Source organism: Convolutriloba macropyga, chromosome 6, assembly GCF_964194025.1.
Source record: "Convolutriloba macropyga chromosome 6, txConMacr16.3, whole genome shotgun sequence".
Classification (NCBI taxonomy): domain Eukaryota; kingdom Metazoa; phylum Xenacoelomorpha; order Acoela; family Convolutidae; genus Convolutriloba; species Convolutriloba macropyga.
This window is the reverse complement of record NC_134473.1, coordinates 52,959,605-52,982,118: the sequence shown is the minus strand read 5'-3', so window position 1 is coordinate 52,982,118 and position 22,514 is coordinate 52,959,605. Positions and strand designations below refer to the sequence as shown.

General features: G+C 34.8%; 3 protein-coding genes across 11 annotated transcripts in view; 1 reads left to right on the top strand and 2 right to left on the bottom strand.

The window, feature by feature from the left end:
* The window catches only part of LOC142341755 (protein XRP2-like), a 525,423-nt gene that overhangs the window by 301,307 nt on the left and 201,602 nt on the right, over nt 1-22,514 (bottom strand). The gene's annotated exons all lie outside the window — the stretch shown is intronic.
* Nucleotides 1-22,514, top strand: part of LOC142341757 (serine/arginine-rich splicing factor 4-like) — a 340,718-nt gene that overhangs the window by 160,824 nt on the left and 157,380 nt on the right. The gene's annotated exons all lie outside the window — the stretch shown is intronic.
* Nucleotides 1-22,514, bottom strand: part of LOC142341750 (acid-sensing ion channel 1A-like) — a 148,860-nt gene that overhangs the window by 62,718 nt on the left and 63,628 nt on the right. Inside the window, exon 1 of one of the 7 annotated variants that reach the window (XM_075392934.1) lies at nt 8,846-9,131. The exons of 5 other annotated variants lie outside the window; for them this stretch is intronic. The gene's annotated coding sequence lies outside the window, so the exon portion shown is untranslated. Of the gene's footprint in view, nt 1-8,014; nt 8,115-8,845; nt 9,132-22,514 lie in introns of those variants that run through there. One more of the 7 variants, XM_075392932.1, reaches the window with a different exon arrangement.

Here is a 22,514-nt window from a genome sequence, read left to right as displayed (position 1 = left end):
GATCCAGTGAAAAGTTGTTTATTGAATCTAGAAAAATTTTTCGGAAACGTTTTGAAAATAATTACTTAACCAGAGTCACCCGATTTAATAATTCTCTGTCTCAACTAAACAGTTTCGCTAAAAATTCATCACACAAAAACCCATGTCAGTTTCGAATAGAAGTGAAAAACTTTTGGAAGGGGAAGCAGTGAAAAGATTCATTTATAATCGTTACCCTTCAGGATGGAATCTTCGAGATAATTTAATTATTGAAACTTGATTTTCCCTTTATTCGGGGGACTATCAAGCTGGTTGTAACTTTGATTGGTTGAATCCATTATAATAATTATTGTTACTATTATTATTATTTTTATTATTATTATCATTATTATTATTATTATTATTATTATTATTATTAATATTATTATTATTATTATTATTTTTGTTCTTATTATTATTATTAATATTTTTATTATTACTATTATTAATATTACTATTATTATTATTATTATTATTATTATTATTATTATTATTATTATTATTATTATTATTATTATTATTATTATTATTACTATTATTATTCAATTATAGACTATAGTGCCAAAACGCTACATACTCCAAAGAATTTCTTGACAAGTATTACAAACGTCACATACTACAATATTTTGAGTTCAAATTAGCTGTCTGACAAAAGGTAATTACACATTTGGCTTTTTAAACCTCTAGCAAACGGTTTCTGTATAGTCATCATACAATTTTCTTACAACATTTGAGTCAATTTCTCTCCAAATTTTTGACATTTTTTCTATTTTTTGGTATAAATCGCCATATATTTTCAACAAGAAAGAGATCTCGCCTGGATGCAGGCCATTCCAGTCAATTCCACTCTTTTTCCAAACAAAAAATGCAAATAATCTTTAATTTATGCACAGGAGCAATATATTGTTGAAAAATAGGGTCCTCAAATTGCATTGGGCCAAAGACAAGAAAGAAAAACTATGCCTTTCAGATGGTAGCTACGTTATTTGAGTTGGAGAAGTTACCTGAAAAAGTAATCATATAAAAACGTGTTATATTTTTATACAAAGTTTTTTATTTTTCTATCTTGTTGAATGGCAAAAATTGAAGTCCGAATCATGGATGAAGATCAAAAAGCGGTAAATTGTTCAGCCTAGGGACTCAAAAAACAAGCTCAACAGTCAAACAGTCAACAGTCAAACAGCTTTTCAAACTTCAAGCAGACGGTTTTTTTATAGTCATCATACATTTTTCTCACGACATTTGGGTCGATTTCATTCCAAATTTTTGATACTTTTTCTAAATTTTGGTCAAATTATTTTCAATAAGAATGAAATTTGAACTGAATTCATAACATTCCAGTACTTTCCACTCGTTTTTCCGAAAAAAATGCAAATAGTCTTTAATTTGTGCACAGGAGCAATATATTGTTGAAAAATAGGGTCCTCAAATTGCATTGGGTCAAAGACAAGAAAGAAAAACTATGCCTTTCAGATGGTAGCTCAATTACGTTATTTGAGTTGGAAAAGTTACCTGATCATAGTCATTATATGACCGTGTGGTTTATTTTTATACAAGGTTTTTCATTTCTCTAACTTCTTGAATAGCATAAACTTTGCACAAGAATGGCAAAAATTGCTAACCAAAACATGGACGAAGAGCAAAAAGCGTTAAACCTTTGAGTCCAGTGACTGCAAAAACAAGCTAAACAGTCAAACATTTACGAATAATGCATTATTCTAATTAATAAATTGGCTGTTGTTTCAGAATTTGAGAGGATGTGTTCTCAAAACTGATGATTTTCAACACTAACAGCAAAAAACATCTTCAAATCTGTTTTTTTGAAGAAAGTTAATGATGCCTGAGTTGTGGCAATTATTAGACAAGGAAGAAGTCTATCGAATAGTTTCAATTTTGGACTATGTTACGAAAACAATACATACACCTGAGGATATTTTAAAAAGCATAACAAACGTCACATAATATAACTTTTTGAGTTCAAATGAGTTCTCTAATACCAGGTTATTACACCTTTAGCTTTTCAAACCACAGACGGTTTTTGGATAGTCATCATACAGGTTTCCAGCAACACTTTGTTCAATTTCACTCCAAACTTCCGACACGTTTTCTAAATTTGGATATGAATTGCCCATATATTTTCAACAAGAAAGAGATCTCGCCTGGATACAGGCCATTCCAGTCAACTCCTTTCTTTTTTCGAAGAAATTGCAAATGATCTTGAATTTATGCACAGGAGCAATATATTGTTGAAAAATAGGGTCATCATTTTGCATTTGGTTAAAGACAAGAAAGAAAAAATATGCCTTTCAGATTGTAGCTACGTTATTTGAGTTGGAGAAGTTACCTGAAAAAGTAATCATATAAAAACGTGTTATATTTTTATACAAAGTTTTTTATTTTTCTATCTTGTTGAATGGCAAAAATTGAAGTCCGAATCATGGATGAAGATCAAAAAGCGGTAAATTGTTCAGCCTAGGGACTCAAAAAACAAGCTCAACAGTCAAACAGTCAACAGTCAAACAGCTTTTCAAACTTCAAGCAGACGGTTTTTGTATAGTCATCATACTTTTTTCTCACGACATTTGGGTCGATTTCATTCCAAATTTTTGATACTTTTTCTAAATTTTGGTCAAAATATTTTCAATAAGAATGAAATTTGAACTGAATTCATAACATTCCAGTACTTTCCACTCGTTTTCCCAAAAAAAATGCGAATAATCTTTAATTTGTGCACAGGAGCAATATATTGTTGAAAAATAGGTTCTTCAAAATGCACTTTTTTCATAGTTATTCTAAATGTCTAAATATCTGACAGCGTTTACTTTTTTTTGGACATATAAGAAGCATTTAAATTCCATTCTGTTGTATTGTCCCGAAACATACGTGATCGCCATTCCGAACTCAAAATTTTTGAGTTCTTACAGGAAATCTCCCAAACATTTCTTCGAAAAACTCGAACAATTCCATCATTGGAGATGCGCACTCCAGTTTCATCAGTAACATAAAGATTCGGCCAGAGCAATACAATGTACCATTTTGAACAAAAACATTTGATTTTTTGTTCAAACTGACGTTTTTGCAACATTTCTTGAAAGAACACCACGATTCTCCAATTCTATCTCTGAACCTTGTATTGTAGCAGAGAAAGTGTTTTGAGTCAGTCTCATTCATTCCAATTGGGCTCTGGGTTCTTTCAAAGCATAATTTACTAACTTTTATAAAAATTTTTTTGATATTTTGTGGGCCTTCTATTTTAGGAATTTTTTGGCCTGGAAACCGTTATTTTTCAGTTAGCGTTTGTATGCATACTGTGCACTGGATCTTCATTTTAAACTGAATTGTACGGCAATTTTGTCCATAAAATCCGAAATCTTTTAGCGTAACAAATTGGCAAGAAGTGAAAGAACAAAGCAGTTCATCTAAAAACTCGTAAATGTAACAATTTTTTCTTTGTTTTAATAATGCTTTTGAAGCACAAATCATGCTTGAAAGGAAAATGATGCCTTATGTAGCTTTTTGGTACCATGGTATTCATGTTATAGCAGAGTGTAGTTCATTAGAGAGCTATTGAGACGTGTAGTTAGTTCTACAGAGCGACAGAAGAGTGAAAACTACAAAACAAGGAAAAATTCATTTTTAAAAAAAACCATTGGCAACTTGCATTATTCAGAAGGGATAGCATAACAAAAAAAACGACAATTAAACGTGCAAGTATTTTCACGCACAAAAACAATTTAGAGTAGTACATAAAGATAATGTCATAAAACCGACAACTATTAAGTGTGATTTTCAAGTATGTTCGCATAGCTCTCGTGGTGAAGCCATTTGGATCTATAAATATGATATTGAGACTAAATTATGAAGAGGCAAATCCGGCAAATTAGGGCAGGACCCTGAAGACGCAGAAAAGTTTCAATAGACTACACGTTATAAAAACAAAAACTATCAACAAATTATTAACAGGTTTGTTGGTAACTAATTGAAAAACATTTGTGACTTGTCCTTGACACAATTTTTTTACAGGACAACGAAAATAACTAAGAATAATGAACGAATTCGAAAATGACTTTTATTGTTTTGAGACTCCATAGAGGTAAATATTTAAAACCAAAAGAAATCAAATGGAATCATTTAATAGGTTTGTTTATGTTTTAGTGGAAAACCAATGGGACCTGTCTTTAATTGATTTTACCTCGGGGACAACAGAGAGATGACCTGATATGGGTAAAGCTGAAGAATTCGCCGATTTTTTAAAAAACAAGTTGCATACGAAAAACACAAGAAAATCAGAAGTTGTGATAAATATTAGTTAACAATGATGGCTTCAAGCAATCGCATTTAACCGATAGGTTTCACTAAGTGAAGTTGGAACAATTATATTTGAAAATTCAGCTCCCTTTTTCTTATATATTGCTCTAATTTGCTCTGATGCATTGAAATGTCTAATGAAACTTAAAGATTCAGCAAATTACTCGTCGAAAAAAAACAAATTTCGTCAGAAGCTAGTGTTTTAGACAAATCTAGTGTTCAGATAGACAAGGTTGCGTGGGAGAATAACTGGCAAAACAGGGAGAGCTCAATAAGGGACCTGAAGTACTTTTGAAACGAACTTATAGATGCAAAGGAATGTTAACTTTTTTGTAGTCCAATCATAATTGCATTTGCAGGAAATGCACCTGGCCAAAAATTATGATGTTATTATGCCTCCAAGTGACACAAGTGTCCATATCGGAACATATTTATGAAATATAGGCAATTTTGAAACAATTTCAAACGTGCTGTGCAGCTGACTATGTTTTGTATATACTTGTAGAAATGTTGTTTTCTATTCCATACAAGCTATTCAACAAATCCAGGTGCTCTTTGTTAAGAATTCCAAGTTTTTTGCGCTAATAAAAAAGTTGACAAGAAAATTGTATATTGCTTGCATGAGAAGTGTCGTTTTTGCAAGATAACAATTTTTTGCAGGATCTTGCAAAATAATCGTGGTTAGCGAGAATCTGACAGAATATTACAATTGACATAACTGTCGGAGATTGACCACCCGTACCTAACTTTAAAGCAAAATCAGTACTTAGTCAGAGTCTGATTCAGGTCACATTTTGCACTGACTCTGTCTGATTCAGAGCTAATTCAGTGATTCATTCTGAATTATATTCTGATTCAGAAGAATACTGAATATTTTATCTGAATTTTGCTCTGATTCAGAGAAGTTCAGAAATGATATCACAGTTGGTTTTTAAAATCTTCTGAATCAGTACTAAAACTTGAAATTTCTCTGAAACTTCTGAATCACTACTGATTGTCATTGAACCTTAGGTACGGGCAGGGACTATATAATTACAAAACCCAGTCAGTTAGTTAGAAGACTCAATCAGTCTGTCAATTAAAAAGAACTCTGGCTTTTTTTTGAATCGTGAATACAAACCTCATTGATAATTTCAATGGGATTATTATAATAAGGATCAAAATAGCTTGCAGTAAACTCTGTCTTCAGATTTAAGCTCAGATAACTATGACAACTGCTTTTTCAACAGGTTTTACAAAAATAGAAAAGTTTGCATAAGTGAACCCTCACCTGCGAGCTCAATAACAAGAATGTGAAAAGCCCATAATGATTCTTGATATTTATAAAATACTTCAAAACTTTCCGAAGATCAAATGTTCTGACACCTTAAGGTGTATCAATCCCGGCATTTGCCAGGGACATTTGCAACACAATAAAGTTTCTCCAATATGAGTTAGTGGTTTATGAACAGTTTCTTGCGAACAGCAAAATGACTTTAAATTACGGCGTTATCCCTTAGCCAGCGGTTGTCAGCCAAAAATCCTGAAACCCATTGTTTCAATTTAGGAGGACAATTTTAAAGTTTCTGACAATTGAAGAAATATTCTGAAACAATTACTTGCTAATATTAGAAGCATGTTTTCCTTGCATTCATTTACGGTTAAAACGGTATAAAACAGCATTAAACAGTTTAATGTCGAGTTAACGTCTTGAGGCCTCTTATATCTGTTTCAAAAATAGATTGAGTTGCAGCTCAATCTATCATCAAAGCAATTCAATCGATTGTTAAGAAAGCTTTCAAGAAAGTTGTGTGATTTAGATATACAGCAAAGATTTTTTAAAAGTGTGTGGTTTGTTAAACAGGTGATAAAGAATGCATAATGTAAATCGTACACACCTAAGTGAAAAAATTTTTGGATTAGTTAAAAAAAATTAATGGCTGGCATGTAAAAGTTTGGGTCCCGTTCCTATGGACTTTTTTTATAATTCATCACGAGAAATCTAATCACGGTAGTTCGATCAAGTTCATGATTTTGAGGTCAGTGGGTGTTATTATAGAGCTTCTGTGGCTGATAAAATTTTATATCTGACTCTGATTGCTAGGTCAATCAGATAGTGATTGCGCCAAAACGTAGAATCAGAATGGAATCAAAATTTGTCAGGTAATAAATTTTTGTTTATATCGAAGTTCTTACTTTAAGTCTCAGTTCTAAAGTTTTATTATTCTATAATAAAATTAAAGTTCTATATTAAAATTAATAAAAATTATTCCATATTCTTTATTATTATATTCTAAACTAAAATATTTTTATTTGTGCAATTCGTGTAGATGTATCATTGCAACGTAGAACACAGAACCAAATCTTGAAAAAGAAATCCCAAGACACTGCAATAAAAGTCTAAAGCACTTTTGTCTGTCAGGAAACATGTTTTCTCTTAGAAAAGAATTGTTCGTAAACAGACAAAAGTTTGCGCAATTTTGTCATTTATTCCTTCTAAGCACTAACTTTGTTAGACAGAAGAGGGGAAAAAAATTTCCCTCTTTTTAAAAAAAATTTTAACGACGTTTTAATAACCACATCTAAATATAGAAACGTTTCGAAACATGTAGAAAAAGTCAATTTTATAAAAAAAAAACAAAAACGTAAAACCTATTTTTGATTTTCTACGCATATACTTCCTAAAAAGAAGATATAATTTTTAAAGCGCACAAATTTGGAAAACAATAATTTCACTGTGCAAAATATGGTTTATGTTCTTTTTGCTTGCTAGGTGCGGGGATTTTTTTGACAAAACAGTATTATTAAGGAAGGCAAAATTGTTGTTACGAAGCTAGGTGATATAATAAGAAAAGATGAAATGTAGCTTGAAACAAAAAACTGAATCTCGTGCAGACAATGGAGAGATATATTGTCTTAAATTTTTGAAGAAAGTGCGAAGGAAAATTGTCCAAATTTACTGATATTACATTTTTCATTTTTTAGTCTGGAGGCACCAATATTTTGCACCTTTTTGAATTAAATAATTTTGGATCATTTACAAGGTTTAAAACTTTTAAGTTTCGGCCTTAAAAATGTTTCCGGTCTTAAAAGTGACCAGTCATTCTCCTACATGATAATGTTATGTTAATTCAACACAAGTTGCTTTGAGAGATCGTAGCATATTTGTTTAACCTGTGGCGCCAGGAACTGTTTGACAAATTCTGCGTTTCTTTCTATGCTGCTCTCTTAAAGTACACGAAAATGTAACCCAGAAAACTTTTCGGAGAATCTTTTATCAAATGAAATCTAGTTCTATCGAGTTTTTGTTTTACGAGACTGTTGAATTTCACAGGTAGCCTTAAAATATTAGGTCCTTCCATTTAAAATGTCATCAAAAATTTAGCATTGTTAAAGAACTCCCCCCCCCGCTCAACATTCCACTAAAGCACTGTTGTCTGCTACGACAACTGTCAATTAGCAATAGCTTTTACGATAAATTTACAATCACATTTTGTTGTAAATGAACAGTTTTTTTCGCAGGACAGCTTTATTAACGAATTCAAAAACGCGCTCACTTGTAATTTAAGCACTCTAGATTACTAATTTTGACAATTGCAGTCATTGGTCTCGCTCGGCTTTCGCTTTTGTTTCAATCCATTAATAACTCGTTACTTAGAATTGCAATTGTCTCGGAGCAATATAAACTAAAAGTGCAATATAAACTAACCGTGCTGACGATCTGATCCGCTACCGAGACAAGTGCAGTAACTTAATTTCACAAAATAACAATTGGTCACGAGATCAGCAGTAACCACCCGGGATGGCCCTTCTTAGATATCATATCAAAGACCATATATGGTTCCATCCAAGTCAAGACAAAATTTCTTGTATGATCTTTTGCAATGATTTCTAAGAAGCCATATATTATCTTGAGTATGTTTTATAAGATTTTACATAAATATGTAGTTTCAGCAGTGCAGCACGTTTTTGGTGATTTTCTCGTAGATCAAATGTTTAATGATCTTGGATATGGTATCTAAGAAATTGTCATGATCTGGGGGGTGGTATCCACGACACCATATATGATCTTGGAAATGGTTTCTACGATTCAGCAAAAATGTTAAAAACCGCAACAAAATATAATTCCTTTCATTCCATTATCACAAATGGTAACTTGTATGATGTTGGATATGATACCTAAGAAATTATTATGGTCTTGGGTATGGCATCTAAGACAGCATATATGATCTTGGAATTGATTTCTAAGATTCACCAAAAAATTTAAAAACAGCAACCAAATGACTGTTTTTCACTCCATTATCGCATTTGGTAACTTTTGAGATATGAGCTTGAAAGAAAACAAGAAATCTGATACTCAAATTTACTTTACTTTCAAAGCGCTCAACTGTTTCAAATAATCTACGTTAAATTTGACTTTTATCATAAATTCCAGTCAAATCCATAAACATTAAGATCTATAACTGATTTTGTGTAATAATTTTAATCTGGTCTCAAAAGCAGCCGCAAATTAAATCTTAAATCTCGAACTGTTACTTACGATAGTTCAAAAACTGTCAGCTAATTTAATTGATTAAGTCTGGGATTTAAAAAGCGATTGATTTTTAACAAGATAATTAATCTTTTGATCGTTCGTTATCCAGTAATTTGTGAAATCCAGTAATTGTAATTGTGCACTGAACGCTCACCCAACTGGTATAAATATTTTCGACGTTTGATTCCGTTTTAACCAGCATCCGTTTCATGAATAGATTAACACTCGATCTATCTATATAATAAACTACAAAATTATCATTATAACTTGTAATTTGAAAAATCAAACAACTGGAAAGCTAATAAAATTTGCGAATGCCAATTTGTTGTCAAAAAGTAATTCAAGTCCTACTATTACCAAATGCGAGTAAGTTATAATAACTCGAAAAAACAGATTTTGTAAAATGGAAGCTTAAAGCGTTGAAATCCCTTTTTTCGCCTGATTTGACTATTAGATGTTGAAAATTAATCGAACATAAACTTTCCAACCCTCGCTTGTGCTAGAGGTAGCCAGTTAGAGTAAACTTCACAAGATCACGCCGGGCTAAATGAAGTGAGGAAAAAGTTATACAGCGAGAGAGATACGAGATAAAAGAGAACAGGGGATAAATATCTTTGAAAGCCCCCGGCTTCAATCCTGAAAATTTATGGTTGGCCGGCATTTGCCCGTGTGAAAATCGAACCCACCGCCTTAGCGCAACCCCTTTAAGCTTATCAACAAAATCGATTTGAAGAGCACCGGCGAATCTTTTTAAAATCCCCTTTTTGTGAAAAACAAAAAGAGCCAAGTTTGATTTAGGGAATCGAATGTTGTTATTTTGAGAATCAAATGTGAACTAAATAAAACAAAGAAAATAAATACTTTTGACCAAATTTCCTTTTCACCAAAGAGTATTTTTTTATTAATAAAAGACATCAAAATCTGCAGAAACAGTCTTGTGAAATATGTAATTCAGACAAAATATTTTGTGATAAAGTTATAAAAACGTGTCATTGCAAAAACAATTAATAAAGTCAAAAGTGAGAGAGGTTTAGGAAACTATTAAATCTGATCTTGACATTAAAGAATTTCCCCCCGCTGGTTAGACGGTATAGTTTTAGTTATATTGATTATGGTTTTATGATTTTAGGACGAGTAACGTTTGCAGCTCAATGTTTGGCACTTTATAAAGAGCACAAAACATTTTTGTAAACAAAAGGATTAAAGCACGTGCAAGTTGGGCTATAGAGCCAGATATTTGAAAGTGTTGTTTGTAAGTTTGCAGCTCACACGGAAGCCAGACTTTTATTCACAGTTTCGGTGTGAGCGATCAATAGACTCAGTTCAAGTGTGCCGTTAATTATAATGAAGTGAAAGCCGAAGCAAAACTTGGATCTATTCTGTCCCCCCTCCATTGTTTTTTATGCCCCCATTACAATTAATGTGTTGTTATATAACACGTTACTAAGTAAAAAACAGCACGTGCGTCGGGGGGTCGAAAAAAATATATGCGCCCACCACAAATCGGGGGGCAAAACAGAATAGATCCCAATAAAAATTCATATTCCATCGGTCGTCCAAATTTTATGGTTTTCAAATCTATTGTCCGGTTACCGCGTAAAAGTTAGATCCCGATTAAATAGTGCAAAAGAAAAAAATTGATATCAATTTTGTCCAAATTGAGGACATTGCCCAATGACTAGCCCATGGATGGTAGTTTTTGATCCACCCAGTCGCCGCCAGTAGTTTTAGTTCCATCGAAAATTAATAGACTAGAGCCAAAATGTTTTTCATACCGAATATCGGTTGATGCCGGTGGTCTTTTAATGCCTACTATCGGTCGTGTGCGGTTTTCACATAGGCCTAGATCACCTATACTAGTAAATTTTGCACCCACATGCGCACGGATGTAAAAAATAGCACGTATGCTTGGGGGCGCAAAAGTTATATGCCCACTATGTTAGGGGGGACAGAGAAGATCCCAAAAGTTAACTGTCAAAATAATTATATTATTTGAAACTTGAAAATTGATCTAGTAAATCTATTCTTTCCGCTCATTTGAGACTCATTTGGTTACACAGTTTAGGTGATCTGGGCTTATTTGAAAATCCCGGGATGCTCATCATAGACAATTCTTAGTAGTCTTACTAGGTCATATATGATTCGTAGTATTCATACAATGTCATATATGATTTGTCTGATTTCCTAGTAGTCATACAAGGATCATATTTCTAAAAATCATACAGGGATCATCCAAAAAAATTAACAGCCTAAAAACTGTATATCTTTCATTTTCTTTTGATGTTGAAAAAATTTCCTGGAAATCATACAAGGTCATATATGACACATAAAACATTAATTGGTTTCACAAATTCCCGTATAAAGTAGACGGAGAACATAATAAATCATTATGCCGCATTTGCATTCCACATTTGATTTGTGTGGGCAAAAAGAATAAAGTTCAAACTTAAATACATTCAGAAAACGAATTTGAGGTTATCTGCAACAATTTTTCCAAATATTTTTTTTATAAATGAGCATTTATAGGTATAAGCTGGCTTCAGAGAATATCAGAACATTATTTATCTATTTGGACTAACTCATTAATTGCGTGCCCAACTTTGCAAATGATATTGTACGTTTAGGTCTTTTGGCGGAGTCCTTGCCGAATGAAATTCTTAAGAGACATAAATGGCTTTAAAATTTATGAAAAACAGATGTATGATTCTTGGTATTCATACTAGGATCATAAATGATTTCTTAGTAGTCATACAAGGATTGTACTAGGAAATACGTTATGATTTGTATGATACCATATATGATCCTTGTATGACTACTCAGAAGTGGTGACCCGGGACCGAACTCGACCGATAGTATGCATTAAAAGGCTACCGCCATCAACCGATATTTGGTATGAAAAACGTTTCTGGCTTTAATCTACTAATTTTCCTCGACTTTCGATGGAAACAAAACTACTGGCGTTGCCTAGCTCTGATCTATAAATACCATTTGTAGGCTTTTATTGAACAGATTAGATCCATCTAATTTCATTGGCTAAAATTTTTTTATTTGCGAATTAACGCATCTGGCTATGCCTTAGTTGCCCGTGCAACATGATATGAATCTATCACAACCAACGAATGATCGTATTTGAACATCTTTTGCTCTGTATTACAAGTGAGTGCATTATTGTGATCGGATTAGCTATTTGAGTAATTTCATTTTCGATCCATTGCGCCAACTTTTTCTTTCAATGTACTGTCTTTCCGATCTATTGTCCTAGCACCCTTTGATGCTCATCATCGCACTTTCTATCATTTCACAATAGTAATATTCTATCTAGCAAATTTGATAAAAACGGTCCAAGAATAATTGTGGCGGGGCGAAACTAAATTGATCCCATGATCTAGTGAAAAGTTCTCTTATATTTTTTCTTACATACTTAAATAAAGAAAAATTGATTTCTAATTTTTTTGTTCATTTTTTAAACCATTGTAAAAAATATCGAAGATTACCAAATGAGTTAAAAGTTTTTAAGAAAAAAATTGTAAAAGAAATGTCAAATAAAGCCCTGAGTGCAAACAATTTATTAAAAGCATCAAGCTTATTTTGTTTCACGTAAATGAAGCTTTGGCTGTATTTTTATCTCTCTGATCAAATTGTGTCTTGATTAATCCCTATTTTGGAAATTAGCGAGAAGAATTGAATGCATCTAGGAAGAATTTAACAAGCCTATCAAGAGAAATTACTATTGACCCTAAAACTTTGGATTGACTTTAACAATGGCGCTCGGTCAGGTAACTACATTTAATTATAAACTCAAGTTTTGGTTTATTAAGTCTTTTCACAAAAACGAGGTCTCGACTAGGGTCAGCACAAAGCAGTAAAAAGCTCTTTTTGTCTTATCTTTTTGTTTAAGTTATCATTTTTGCTGAGTTTCTGTTGCTTATCTCTGACTTTGCCCTTGAATTAGCCAAAATGTTTGCGGAAAATGGACAACCAGTATTTCATTAATTTTTTTTGAAAAAATATGGGATGTAGGAAATAAATGCTCACGGTGAAACCCCAATCTGAATTTAAAATGAAATGAACCACCGAGAAAATAAACACCCATATAAACATTGAATTTTGGTCGTGAGATCTTTTTGTTTGTGATATTTTTATATCAACGCACATGCCGCTGAGCATTGTCAAATGCGCTAAATGCACAATAATGGTCTAGTGGGTTTGATTTCCGCTGAGGTTTATTTTCGTGGGTTTTTTTCTTGGGCGTATTTTTCCTTGGAGATTTTTACCTACCTAAAATTAACTGGAAACTTTATTCCGGAACCCAACTTTTAGCAGTTCTGTCTTCTCGCTCTATAAATGTTTTAAAGTTTTTAAAGACAAAATATGACAGTTTTTAACGACGAAATATTTTTAAAGTTAGCAAATTTTTTGGCCTAGATAAGAATTTTTGCAAAACGAAGAGAATTGAAATTGTGATGCAACAGTTATTTGCACGAATGATTGAAAAAATAATAACGTCTGGTGACAAAATCAAGTGATGCATTAAATCTTAAGTTCCTGTAGATTCACACTCAAGAAATCCAATGCAAAAATCATCCAATGATTTCTCAAAAAGTTGTATGGAATCAGAATTGATTTATAAAGTAAGAAAAATAAGAATAGGGAACTGTTATCGGTTTAGTTGTTCCGTCCCCACTTGTGGGGGAGAAACCATATACTCAAATGATTTTTTTTTGTTCAGACAATTTTGACCGATCGATATATTCATCGTAGAGAAATTTGAGTGGTATCATTAAAAAAAGGTCCAGCGCAGAAATCGAAATCAAAATGATATGTTTGTATTTCGTTTTTCCCGAGGAGTTATTAAGGATTGAAGTTTGGTGTGAACACGGGATATTTGGATTGATTTTGTTCACTATTAGAGTAATTCTTTTTCAAATTAAGATCCTTTTTATTCAAATATTAATTCAAAATTACATTTCACGCAACAAAATGACACAATTTTGAGTTCCTAATAGACGAAAAGCAATAAAAAGACTAGTTCTGGTCTCACATGGGAGTTTACTATCAAAAAAATTCAAATTCTATTTGAGAGCTCTTTTTTTAGAAAACTTTTCATATTTTTGTTTTCTTGGGTCAACTAGAGACCGGTCTTTTTTGATATCTAGGTTCCGTTAATGACAAGCCTGAAATACAGTCAAATGAAGCCCAATGAACAAAAAAATTCCTTTTCAAGGAGTTGGTCGTGCTTTTTTTGGCTTCGACTCTGAGTTTTTGTAAAATTAAATGCAATTTTGAATTTTTTGAGCTTTTTGTTGTGTCCGCCAAGTCTCGTCTCTGTCGAATGCTATGTCAAGTGGTACGAGGCAGTGAAGAGGCTAGCGCGACAAGAATTAACTCTTTCAATCTGACTTTCGTTTGTAGCTAAAGACACCAAGTGCGGTTAGCTATTGCGCTCCGAACGGCTTTCGAGAATAACAACTGGTACAACCAGGTAACACAAATGAACAATGCGCTAGAATCGTATTAACAACTATGAGTGATAAGATATACTAACATATAGAGTTTTATAAGAGTTTATAATAATACATTTGTGTGCTTTGTTACTGAGTGAGCCAGGCGCTCACCACATTCCCCCTCAAGTAGGTGGTTAACAGTAGTAGGATTGCTACGCTTCTTCGGTTGAGGCAATTTCTCCCCTATCGTGTTCGGGTCAATCCCGTTCGGGGTCTTGCGGCGGAGGTGAACAGTCCATGGGTGTTTGTTTTGGGGGATCGAGTGTCTGTGAGGGAACTGAGTTGACGGATGCGGTATGGAATGATGGGCAAGAGTCTTGCGAATCTGAGGATAGGATGATGATCTACTGTCCGAATGATGAGCAGTTTGGGCTCATGGTTAGAGTTGGGCTTAGTTTGGGTTCGTCCGATGTGTCCACTAAGTCAACGATTGTTGTGTCTTTCGTGGCAAGTGGTTGGGGGATTTTGGCGACTGTCTTTTCTGTAATGAGTTTTTTCACTGTTGATTCTGCATTCGTTTTGCGGGTAATTCTAAGCGGGGGTGACTTTGCAATGGTGGATATCGTGCTTCTAGAGGGTGTTGATATTATGAAGTCAGCAGCTGAGGAAGATGCTGCTATGATAAGGGGTTTTGAGTGTCCTGGGGAGTGCTCTTTCAAGATTCGGGTTGTCTTCTTTAAAGCGGCTATTTTGGCTTTGGTGAGTTTAGTAATAGCCGTTTTTCGGGCTGCTGAGACTGTAGCTTTCTTACGGATGGATGAGCGTTTTCCCTTTCGGACTGTCCTTGGGGATTTCTTCTTTTTGAGTTTCATTGTAGTAGTTGTTGGGCGTATCTTTGTTGTGATTGGGGATATGTCTAGCGAGGAATTTGCCGCTAGGGGTGTTGCTTCGTAGTCATCAGTCGGTGTGGAGGTGCCTTGTTGATGGCTTGTAGTAGTTACTGCTGTGAATGATGGTACCGGTGCGTCTGGTGATGTGGTTGGCATTTGGAGCTTGCTTGTGGTTGACTGTTCCAATCGGGCTGCCTTGGTTGTCTGGTGCTCACTTCGCTTTGGTTGCTCCGTTCGGGCTGCTTTGGCTGCTTGGGCCTTTACTGCTAAACAGAATTTCTCTACTTTACGTTTATTTCTATTATATTCTCCTATGGTTTTACAGGCGACGAAGTTTATGAGACGGATTTTGGTACCGGTGGTTTTTGAAGTTTTTCGGATGAGATTGCGAGGTCACTGTTTCGTATTACATTATTTTTTCGATTATGTGTGTCCATGGTAATAGTATGGGGAGTATAATCTACAATTGTGGGGTATAATCTGTAATCTACAATCCGTCTTGGATTATTGACCATAGAGGTTTTAGTGTTCATCTGGGTTCGGGATTTTTTCTTCTGATGGTTTTACGAGCTAAGTTGCGTCGTGTTTGGTAAATTATGGTTGTTTTATCTCCTATCTGAATTTTATGTTTAGACGGAATTATTGTATCCTTTTGAGTTGGCCTGAGAGGGGCATCGTCCGAATCTGACAACTCTGGCGTTTTTTGTCATCTGATGGTGAGTCCTGTTGGGAGGTTTACTCTGGCTTGTACTGGATATCCAGGTGAGCTTCATAGTTGGTGTCTAGGTCCCAGATTGCTGCTGGCGTTAGGGTAGGGTTTTGGAGTAGTCGTTTGTCTAAGTAAATGGATTTTATGTTGTTGTATGATAGATTAATTGAGTTAGGATTTGTTAGGAGGTTAGATAGTTCCGTGTTTTTAGGTCTACCGGAGTGTGCCTCAAATGGGTTATTTTTGTGATCCTGTTTGGTATTAGTCTTATTGATTCGATTATTTCTGATATTTTACCGGCTATGATGGTGTTGTCCCAAATGGGGTCGATGTTCATTGTTGCGAGTCTTCGTTTCAAAGCTTTTATTAGCGTTCTACCATTAGGCGATAAAATATCAGAAATTTGGCGGTAAAATATCAGAAATAATCGAATCAATAAGACTATTACCAAACAGGATCACAAAAATAACCCATTTGAGGCACACTCCGGTAGACCTAAAAACACGGAACTATCTAACCTCCTAACAAATCCTAACTCAATTATTCTATCATACAACAACATAAAATCCATTTACTTAGACAAACGACTACTCCAAAACCCTACCCTAACGCCAGCAGCAATCTGGGACCAAGAAGCGCGGTGGTCGTGGGTGAGGGCGAAAATGAGTTTAATGTTTTTGTTTTTGCAATATATTTCGAAAACTCTAAATTTGAACGCTTGTGCCTGATCAAAGCGTACGCTGCGCGGTATGCCATGAAAAGTGCAGTATTGGTTAAGGAAATCGATTGCCTTTTGTGTGTTGCAATTGCTGATTGGTAGCGCGAAAAGCGGCTAAGATGTAGTGTAAGGCTTAGTGCCGAAAGTAACGCTGTGTGGTCTGTGATGAGTTCAAACTTTGATCCTAGTAGATAGTATTTGAAGTGGTCTGTGGCCCATACTAGCGAGAGTAGTTCTATTTCGTTTGTGCTGTATTTTAGTTCTGCTTCATTTAAAAATCGACTGGCGTATGCTATTGGGAACCACCCTTCTGGGTATTGTTGTTCTAGGACAGCCCCGAGGCCTGTGTGGCTTGCGTCACACCTTAGGCGTGAATTTCGCTTTTTGTCGAAATTTTTTTTCTGTAATTTTTGATATTTCTGCTTTTATTTTTTCTAGTGCTCTTGTGTGAGAATTTAGCCATTGTATTTTGTTGTTCGTTATGTTTTCTTTTTTTAATAGTGGTCTTGTAGGATCAAGTAAGCTGGCTAGGTTGGATATAATTTTTATGAGCTGATGTATGGAGCCCATAGGGGAGCGTAGTTGTTTAAGTGTGTTCGGGGGTTTTAAGTTGAGTATCGAGTCAGTCTTTTTTACGGTTGGATTTATTCCCGTTTGGGTAATTTTGTAACCCAGCCAGGTTATTTTAGGTTTTGCGAATTCGCAGTTTCCTAGTTTAATGGCAAGGTTTTCTTTGTCGAGTCGCGAAAGGACTGTGTCTATGTCTGATTCGTGTTCATTGGTAGTGCCCTTGGTTATGATTAGAATATCATCGGGAAAATTGAATTTGTTGTGGATGTTTTCGAGAGTTTTGTCAAGTGTTTTTTGGAACGTTGCGGGCGTATCTGAAAGTCCTTAGAACCCGTTTATGAATTGGTAATTTCCCGTGAATTTACCCCCGAGGATATTGAAGTTGCAATGTTTTCTGATTTCGGGATGTAGGGGTATGTTGCTGTACGCGTATTTAAGGTCTATTTTGAAAAATAGGAAGTTACCCGTTTTTTTTGTTGTCTGAGATGTATTTAGCTACCGAGTCCATGATGTTGTCAATGGATTGCATCTGATATTTATTTTTTTCGCTGGCATCGTTTAAAAGTTTAGAGTCTAATGCTAGTTTGATAGATTGGTCAAGTTTTACTGTAATGATTACGGGGCTTATAAAGACTTTGTCTGAGCATTTTTCAAGTTTGATTATTCTATTTGTGTCTAAAAGGTGTCGAATTTCTTTGTCCACTTTTTCCGTTAGGTGTAATGGTACCCTTCGACCTTTGTGTTGATATGGGCTTATGTCTAGTTTGCAATATGATGTAGACTTTGCAATATGATTTTTAGATTTGCCCAAACGGGTGCATAGGTGGGGGAATCCATTAATGATTCTGATTTGTATTGCATTGTCCGGTTGGATATTGTTTATTTGTATACCTTTGTTTTGGGAGAGTGTGAATCCGAGTTGTCCGAGTACACCACGTCCTAGTAGGTTGACTGTATTAGAGTTTACCACCAGGATTTCGTTGTTACATGTCTACCAATGTCCTGATCTTAGTTTCACTTGTATGGCTCCTGTAATTGGGATCTCAAGGTTGTTGAAGGATCTCTATTTGACTGGGCATTCGTTTAGGTCTTTCCATTTGGCGGATCTGCATTGTTGTAATATCCTATCTGCTTCTTCCTTGCCTATGAAGCTTCTTGGGCTGCCTGTGTCTGCGAGCCAATCTATTTCGGTTCTGTCCGAGGTTGTTCTTATCCAGATTTCGTCTGATAGGTTGGGTGAGTATTTGTTTGGTTGTTCGATGTTGAATGTCGTGGGTTTAATGAAGTTTACCGTCGTCCAGCTGGCAAATACTTCTTTTATGAAGAATGTGTTCTCGAGATCGATGGTTTCTTCAATATTGTCCGATTGGGTATCTTGGAATTGGGTTGGTGCCTATCGGTTTTGTGTTGTTGCTCTTATGTTGCGTACCCGTCGGGTCAGTGAAATGCTTTGTTGGGGTGCTATTTTTTGGGTTTGCCACAGGAGTTTCGCGGATCAGCACACTTTGCTGTAGTGTCCGATTTTTTTGCATAGATTGCATTGGATTTTCTACGCGGGGCATATTTGTAGATGTTCCGGTGTAAATTGTACTCCACATCGTCTACATGGGTCCGGGATAGTGGTTTTGCGTGGTGGTTGGAAGTTCCGGATGGGTGAGCGGGGTCGAGGTAATTGGTTGTATGCTTGGTTTCGCAGGTTGAGTGTGATGTGGGATATTTGATTGAGGGAGTTTTGGGGATTGCGGTTCAGTTGTGTGTTGATCGCTTTTTGGTTTTCTTGTCCCCGTTCGCGATGGAGTGCGAATTGTAGCACTTGCTGTGCGGTTCGTGTTTCCATTAGTAGTTCCCGTTGTATCTCGTTGTTTGTCATGAATGCTATGAAGACGTCCTTGATAAGGTCTTCTTCCGCTGTTCCTAGGCGGCACTTTGCGCCTAGGGCTTTGAGTCGGCAGTGGAAACTTTCAAGTTTCACATTTTCTTGCTGTTTGCAGGTGAACAGGATGAAGCGATCATATGTTATGTTACGTGGTCGAGTAAAAGAAAGGGATAGTTCGTGGGCTAGTTCGAATGCTGTTATGTGATCAATTACTAAATGTGGGAAGCGTTGGCGGTAGATCCGTTGGCCTTCGGTTCCCAGACTGAGGTAGATGAGACTCCTGACACTTCGGTCTGCCTCGTCCCATGGAATGCCGTTAATTATTGGGCCTTTGAAGACTATCGCTTTGCAATCATTTTCCCAGTCTACTTTGCGTTTGTTGTTTCTTAGGTCTCTCTCTCTCTGTGTTGGGCTTGTGTCTCGTTCTCTGTAGGGGGTTCGTAAGTGGGTTCTGCTGGGTATAGGAGGTCCTTTGCCTCAGGTTTTTGTCTTAGGAGGGAATCTACATTGATGGAATCTTTGGCCATGTTTGCCAGTTTGAGAGTTGAAGCCCATGTGGGCCATTCTACTGGGGGTTCTATGCCGCTTTTCCAAAAGAAAGGGATGCCCACTGGGGATCGTGCGATAGGTATTGATGCTGACTGCGCCATGTTGTGTCCACCAGGTCGCGTCGCTGGCGAATGCTATGTCAAGTGGAACGAGGCAGTGAAAAGGCTAGCGCGATAAGAATTAACTCTTTCAATCTGACTTTCTTTTGTAGCTAAAGACACCAAGTGCGGTTAGCTATTCCGCTCCGAACGGATTTCGAGAATAACAACTGGTACAACCGGGTAACACAAATGAACAATGGGCTAGAAACGTATTTACAATTATGAGTGATAAGATATACTAACATATAGAGTTTTTTAAGGGTTTATAATAATACATTTGGGTGCTTTGTTACTGAGTGAACTAGGTGCTCACCACAGTTTTACAAACTATTTTGAGTCCTATCGCTTAGTCTTGTTGACTATCAGTGCATTAAGTTTCGTTTTGAGCATTAATTGAATCTATCTAGACTTTTCAGAGGACAACTAATGGCTGTTAAGTTAAAAAAGATTTTTTTTTAAAATGAGAATTTTTTTTTATCTTCAACCGATAAAAAACTAAATTTGGCTAATTTTAAGTCAATCTCAGTGATGACAGGATCATCCTCCTTTCTACTGAAACCAAAATTATGTTGGAGAGCGACTTTATCTTCTAACTACTTGTTAATTGAACTCAATGCCAGAAGATTTTAAAAATTCTATAAAAACTTTATTGGATGTTATTATTGGTTCTTCTTCAAATATTTTTACATCATCATCGTATTGATATCTCTCATTGGATCGGAGAAGACTTGCAGTGGAACATACATAAAGTTTTCAGAGAAAAACCTATGGTTTAAAAGGCTTCGACACTATCTTCTCGCACTTTTGGTTTTTGCTTGTATTTGTTGTTAGTTTTATAGTCAATGACCTATTGTCATGTCTTTTTGATGACTTATGAATCACCAACGTCTTGGTTGTCTCATGGAGGCGTAACATAGCTTATGTATTTTATTAGCTTCCGTTGAAGGCTATTGAATTTAATGGTGTTGATACTAAGAGTTTTCCCAAATTTTTCGTGGTTTTATTGCATTTGTTCATGATTGTTGGTTTATTGGAGTCAAATTTTTATAAAAATCTCATTGCTGTTAAAAAATTAAGGAAAAATTTATTTTTCATTGTCTTCGACACCTTTCTCGCTCAATTTATTTTAAATTTGCTGTTTTTGCTTTTTTCTTTAGGTAAACTTAAAACGCTGACCGGTCCCATTAATTTGTAATTGAGGACTGAATTAATGATGTTAGCCGGAGCACTCAGTTTATTCTGAATAGGTTTAAAATATATGATATTTTACTTATTTAAGGTTTTTAAGGATTTTACAATTTTTTCAGTTTTTGTTCTTTTCGTCAGTTTGTAACCTTTTCTCATCATTGAGAGGTCCCAAACAATTCCATGTCTTTTAAGTGTTAACATGTTTACTAATGTTAATGATGACGTAACTGATGTTTTGTTTGTTGGACAAAAAGCGTTTTCATAAAAAGTTTTGTAAGTGGTGTATTTTTTCTTTTTCTCTTCCTTTAGCCCAATCGCGTAACAACAGATCCCAATGTTTTTCAAATGTGGCGCAATTGAGATTAATAACTCTTTCAGTATAATTTTAGTCTAATTAGTATATATAAAAATTGAAATGAATATACATAATATTCATATAATAGCTAATGATTTTAATGGCTTCACTTATTTGTGTTTTCGCAATGTTTGTAATTTGTTGTTCGTAGTTTTTTGAGTTTTTTTGTATCCGTAGTCCGTTCCTATAGCTTAGTCTAAACAAGGACAGGTCCTACTGTTTTCATTAATATTTGTTTAGTAAACTTCTCATGAATTATTTCGTGAAAAACTAATTATTTTTAGGCCTTTTGAAATTATTTGTTTTTAAAAAATGTTGATTGATTTTTGAAATTCGCCTCATTATTTCTTCTTGTAGTCCACTTGTTACCTAGTGTTATTAGGGTAAAAGAGCATCTGATGTGTAAATAGAAAAAATGTAAATATGTGAAGTTAGGGTTTTGTCTGATTGTAATTTGACGTTGTTACTAGGTGCTTTTAAATTAAGATATTGAGTTTTTGCCGTGAAATTTTTGTTCTGGCTTTCTTTTGTTGTTGTTGTTTTTTTTCTCGTAGTCTTTTTTAGGGCAGATGTCGTTGTAATGAGGTATGGCATTATTTAATACAATCAATAGTTTGATTGTATATTGATTTTTTTAAACTCAAACATATATTATTGATTATCTCTTTGCAAAAATAAAAGTCAAAAAATAGTTCAGTCAAAAATGTAGATGAGCGCGGGTCGGAACATCAAGCATGTGCAAACGCACATTAACGAGCCTCCTTGCTTTGTTTAAACAAGAATTGAAACTAAAAAATTTTTGCTGGGTTTCTGAAAACTGCGGAAAGTTTCAAAATCTGTTGGTAAAATTAATCCTAATAAATTTGGTTTGAATATATTTATTTTGAACTATTTGATTCAGAAAGAGCTGTTTTTGAAAAATCTGAGTTAGGAAAACAAAATAAAATAACAACAGTCTTACAAAAAATGATATTTAAGCGTGGTTCTGAAATGAGGTAATTCTTGCCTGATATATGAGTGACATTTGCATGTTTTCTTATCTCCTTATCTCCGAAGTTTCCACTCACAACTCAGAAGAACTAAAAACTAAAGAAAAGAATATAAGATTCAAAAATAAATAGAAATTGAAAGCGTCCATTTGAAAGTTTGATTTCATTGACTTTCCAAAATGGCATCACACTATTCGTAAGAAACTGTTTCTAAATGAATGAAACTAACCCAACTCACTGTTGCTTTCCAGTCTCTGCTTTTGAAAAAAAACAAATTCTAGGGGAA